The following is a 6000-nucleotide window of genomic DNA, read 5'->3' as shown; positions in this document are numbered from 1 at the left end:
GTCATGGATTTGCTGGTATATTTTGTTGCTCATGTTACATAGATTACAAGGTACCTTCAACATACAGCCCTCCAGCTGCTGTGTGGAGCTAAACATCCCAGCATTCTCTGCCACACTTTAGCATGCCCTAATTAAAGCTGTGGCAGTGCATGCTGGGATGTCTGGTTCCACAGCAGCTGGAGAGACGTTTGGTGAATACCCCTGCTTTACTAGTTTGTGTTTTTGTTCAGTGTGAATATTTGTCATAAACAAGATATCTTCTTACAAACAACTGCTTTTTTTGTATCACAGCTGCCAACAACTACAAGGAAGAAGGCTGCATGATAAATTTTGTTTCAAGTTTACCCTTCTGGTTTCCTTCAAGATGGCTTTTGTTTCTTTCTCTGTTGTGGTGAGTAAACATTACCCTAATAGACATTTGTAGTGACATTTAGTTACAGCTACTGTACCTGCAAACAAAACAATGTGTTTATGTTAATATGAGGAATTTTAGAATAAATTAGTGCAAATTAGATTCATTCTGCATTTGCCCACTTGTAAATCGAGGTGCTGACCACATTGAGTGAGTTTGGGTGGGTGGTTAGGGGACACTTTCAATTTGGTCAACCGTTTGAATTACAAGCAGTTGCATGAAAAAGTTTTATATATCTATTGAGAAGTTAATTATCTTCTATGGCGCCTTACAAATCGGCAGCAATGATAATAACCTGAGTTTATATAGTAAGCTGTTTGTTTAACAAGCACAAAGTAAAGGTGTTGGTAGACAGCATGATATGAGCATATACTGTAAACTGCACAGGTCATTTCTACCCGTATGAACAGGGCTGTATTAAGGTTTGTGGAGGCGCCAGGGCAACTAACTTGTGGGATCCCCAACTAGAAAAATTGCCAAAATTATATACTGGTAAAGTTATTAAATAGTATAATGTGTAAATACTTTCAGCCCTGCAAATATTTTGAACACACTTTGGTGCCAAGTTCACACAGAACTTGTTCACATATTGCCAAAGTGCCTCCACACTGATTATGTGCAAGGCGACCTGTTGTTAATCCAGCACTGTTCTGAACCAAACATCTGATCTGATTGCTTTGCATAGGATAATTGGCCCTGGACGCTGCATACACACTGGGCCTAATTCAGATGTGGTTGTAGGTGCGTCCTGTGCCCCAAAGTACCGATTATTTGAACTTTGCGCATATGCAGGACCCATTCTGCGCATGTGTGCAAATGGGCCCTGCAACAAAGGGCGCAGGACGGCAGCAGCCTGTCAGTGATTGATAGTTGGAGGGGAGGGGGCGGTGACAGCCTCCCGTTTGTGAAAACGGAGACTTGTCGCCGCCATGTAAGGGGAGGGTAGAGGCCAGGGATCGCCGTTACTGGATGGAGATTTCCTGGCCTCTGCAATGGGCACCTTGTGTGGCACCATGGGTGCTGCAAGCCACTCGATGGTAAGCCAGTGATCTGATGCTGCATCCTAGGATGCAGGTCAGATCACTACTGCAGCAGTAGGCATGTATTTGTAATAGACGCCTCCTGCTGTATTACTATAAAGCTCTAACTCTGCTGCTTCCAAGGAAGCAGCAGTGATAGCACCTCCAACCACATCTGAATCAGGCCTCCTGTGAGATAATCAAACCAACCAGCGGGGAATCGTCTTAATTAACGCACAGTATGAAGCCCACTTGAAGCAAACCTAGGTTATACATATGAAAAGTCAATGGGGGAGATTCAAATGTTTGAAAAGTCGGTTGGGTGTCTGTTTTTTCCTTTCTATTAGATAGGAAAAAACAGACTCCCAACTGACTTTTCAAACATTTGAATCTCCCCCAATTTGTCAGTTACATTAAGGTTGTTTTTAAATACTCGGGTTGAATTTCCGGGTCACACGACCCACATATTTTTTATTTTATTTTGAGAACCTTTTCCACTGAGCCATGACCCGGGTTGATCGGGCAGCGGAAACGGGGTATTACAGTCAGTGTTGGGACACACTGATTGAAGCTGCAGAGTACAAGACCTATAGAAAAATAGCATTGACCAGAAATAACTTATAGGAGGTTGAAGTTTTGTGGAATCTCTAGTAGTAGCGACTCTTGCAGGGTTTACAGCACTGTTCAGTATTATCTTGCAACAAACTTCAGTAAATCAACGTTTTCTGATCATTTTTTATATATAGATATAGAAAATATTTGCAGATGATTTAAACATCATAACTCTGTAAAATAAAATACTAGCACTGAAGCAAAATACACATTGCAATTGTGGCTGCAACATTATATACCAGTGTACTGTTACTGTAATAATACTGTGAACAGTCCAGTATATGGGATTCTTCTTTCACGACATGGGTTCGCTATTCCTAGATACATTTCAGAATATGGATAATATGGGGGTTAAGTATCAAACAGAATTGAGATGCGATCGTATCTCCCTATGTGCCACCACAGTGCGCACGTGCAGGACCCACACTATGTGTGCGCGGCTTGAGTAGATGCGATCACATATCACTGATGCAAACGCCTCTTCCTGATTGACAGGCAGATGCGTTCTCGGGAAGGTATAGGGTGCAAGTATCAAAAGTGCAACTAAAGATGCACCAGAGAAGTAATGCACCGCGAATGGGCATCCCAGTCCTTGCACATTGGATTGCATGGGTGTACACCAGGATAGGGCTTTGTAGCAGCTTGAGCATAAAGTCACAGATGTGATTACGGCAAAAGATGCAAGTATAACTTGGAATCAGGCCTACTATGTACAACGTAATGTCACTATTACTGTATCATGATAATGGTGGTAGGAATTGTATCTCCAAGATATTATATCAGTTCTGATTTAAATTTGTACATTAATATCCTCTTCAAATGTAATGTCAAAAGTATGTCTCTGAAAAAGAAATAAAAATGCAGATAGCACTCATTAAGCCTCAAACAGTCTTTGACCAAATTTTGGGCCCGATTCAGATATGGCTGAAAATGCTATGCTGCATGCAAGTAGCATTGTGTTTCCGTCTGATCTCCACGAGGGGCATGCAGGAGACGTCTGTGTAGAAGGGACGCCTCCTGCATGTAGCTGCAATCTCAGAACTGCCACTGACTTTGCAAGCTGGGATCCAACATCTCAACCATCAATCACGATGTTCCACGCAAAAGGCCTTCTGAGCAAGCTCCAGCTTATTCCACTGACCGCCAGAAGTGGGGGCTGTGAGGCCAGGAAGTCACCTTGCAAGTCACCAAGACACCTGGCTTTTCCCTCCTGGGAATGCTGCCCAGGACACCCTTGCACCCCCCCCCCCACCCCCTTCCCCACCACCACCACCACCACCTCGGAATGACTCTGCTTCTTGGAACTGCGTGTGGTATTGAGGGACAAGTTCTGCAACTGCGCAGAACAAGTACTGCGCAGGTGCAGACCCCAAAGCATTGGACATCTCTAAATCAGTCCCTCTGTACCTTTTATTTTCTATGTTGATATATAGGGCAGGATGTACTAAGCATCCCATCCACGATGCACTACATCCCGTCACTTATCGAGTACATACCAGTGCAAATAATGCTGGTATGTACTTATAATCACAAAGGACAGCTTTCTATTGCTTTGCAATAGAAGGACTTCTGGGTTTAATATTGAGTGCGTCGCAGGGAGGTGGGGTGGGCTGGTAGTGACTGTAATTACACTGTCCTTATTGACGTATGTGGGATTCCTGTTTCACTACAGGGGCGTATCTAGAGAGGAGGGGACCTGTGTGTGTAGTCTCCGGGACATGGGCCCCCTCCCGTCCTGTAGCCGGCAGCAGCGCTGTTAGCTGAGCGCTAGAGACTCTGGCACAGTGCCAAAGTCTACAGCGCATGCGCAAGTCTCTGAAAAAATGGCTCGGCGGCCATTTTTTCTGAGACCTGCGCATGCGCTGTAGACTCTGGCACTGTTAAAGAGTCTCTAGTGCTCAGACAGAGCTCTAACAGCTGCTGCGGCTGCCGGCTACGGGACTCGGGAGAAGAAGGGACCTACACCCGAACACCAGAAAGGTAAGTATATAGAAGAAATGGGTGCGGTGCGGACCCCCTCTGGACCCAGCGGCCCGTGTGCACCCCACACACTGCATCCATTATAGATACGCCAGTGGTTCTCTATTCCTAGATACATTTCAGGACATGGTTAATCTATGTATAGTTGCATAGATGCATTTTATTCATACAATGAACTTTCCAATGGAGTAAAGATTAAGTTATCAAGCATGAGTCAAAGGCATTTACAGTTCCACTGGTGTTTAAATTAGTTTTATTGGAACTCCAATGTGTATCGATCTTCTATGATAAAACCATTATGCCATATGCATTCTGTTAACAGCAGGATACTTGATCTAAAGCTTGTTCCAGTAACGTACTTTCGAAAGTAACTACATGTCAGCGCTGTATAAAAGTGTTCACAGGATTCAAATAAAACGTGACTTTAAAATAGTAAGAAATGTAATAACACAGCAGCGCTAAAGTTAAGACAGGGTAATTAAGCAAATTACTGCCTCATTAATTTGTTACTTGGACTGTTAAAAACAAATTAGCATAATTCTATTTGTACACACATCCTATTTAAACATGTAGCTCTACTTCCACAGATAGCTGATTCATAGCTACTGAGCACATGAGATGTATGTATGATCTGTGTTTATACAATTCCTGGCAGCATTAGTACCGAAAAGGAAACTGGATAGATGATGAAGACCACCATTAGTTACTTTTGGAAGCTGAAGAGTGTGCCTTTGGTAAAGCAGCCTGAAGTGCCCATCCGAGAGCAGGTTTTGTGGGACAGCAAACCATAGGGCTGTGGTTCCTCAAGGCACTCTAACAGTCCAGATTTTAAGTATATCCATGTTTGGCCACAGGTGACTTAATTAGTACCCCAGTCAATATGATTTAACCATGTGTGCTGAGTTATAGTATATACTAAAATCCTGGACTATTAGGGTGTGTTGAGGACCGCATTGGGACCCTCTGCCATTAATTAGCATTTTAAACATTTAAAATAACATTCAAAATACATTGTTTATTATATTTAAGCAACAGTGTTAATGTGTGTTATGTGCTTTGGTAGAGCTAATAATTAAAGGGACAATACTTTTCTGTTACATCATTTTATAAAAATGTTTCCGTTAAGGGTGAAAGGCTGCCCCTAGATTTGTTGCATCAGGAGGCAGAAGGAAATATCACATTCCTAAAAAAGAAAATACAGGGGCAGATGGATTAAGCCTGGAGAAGTGATAAAGTAGTGATAAATGCAAGGTGATAACGCACTAGCCAATCAGCTCCTAACTGTAAATTTACATATTGGAGCTGATTGGCTGGTGCATTATCACCTTGCACTTATCACTGTTTTATCACTTCCCCAGGCTTAATACATCTGTCCCACAGTTCTTTAAAGCGTCTTCTTATGATACCATGGGACAGATGTATTAAGCCTGGAGAAGTGATAAAGCAGTGATAAGTGGAAGGTGATAACGCACCAGCCAATCATTACGGGTTTGAAAAGTGACAGTTATGAGCTGATTGACTGGAGCGTTACCACCTTCCACTGTTTTAATACTGCTTTATCAGTTCTCCGGGCTTAATACATCTGCCCCATCTTACTTATTAATACCACAAATATAATTAATAGTTTTCAATCTCTTGTACTGAAATGCAATACTATACTATAATTGTTCCGTGTTTTTAAACAGGCAAATTGTGTATTTGGTGTGAAAGGAATATGAATTAAGCAACCTCCAGGCTGCTGGAGACTCATCCGAAGATCCCACTCCAGCTAACTCTGGATTTCCCAACCACGATCCTCAAGGCACGCTAAGGGCTGTAACACACGCGCCGGTTTCTCCCGGATGGCAAAAAGCCGGACAAACTTTGTCCGGCTTTTTGCCATACGGGAGGGTCTTTCACACACAACGGCTTTGAGCCGTGTGCAATGCTGTACGCATGCGCAGCATTAGACACGGCTTGGAAAAAAAAACGTTTTGT

At 42.9% G+C, this 6000-nt stretch overlaps 1 protein-coding gene across 1 annotated transcript in view; it reads left to right on the top strand.

Moving 5' to 3' along the window:
- The first annotated feature begins 301 nt into the window (after positions 1-301).
- RHOBTB1 (Rho related BTB domain containing 1) overlaps positions 302-6000 on the top strand; it is a 96277-nt gene continuing 90578 nt past the window's right edge. Inside the window, exon 1 of the mRNA XM_063961806.1 lies at positions 302-391. The gene's annotated coding sequence lies outside the window, so the exon portion shown is untranslated. The remainder of the gene's footprint in view (positions 392-6000) is intronic.

Source organism: Pseudophryne corroboree, chromosome 3, assembly GCF_028390025.1.
Source record: "Pseudophryne corroboree isolate aPseCor3 chromosome 3, aPseCor3.hap2, whole genome shotgun sequence".
Taxonomy (NCBI): Eukaryota; Metazoa; Chordata; class Amphibia; order Anura; family Myobatrachidae; genus Pseudophryne; species Pseudophryne corroboree.
This window is presented reverse-complemented; position numbering and strand designations above follow the sequence as displayed.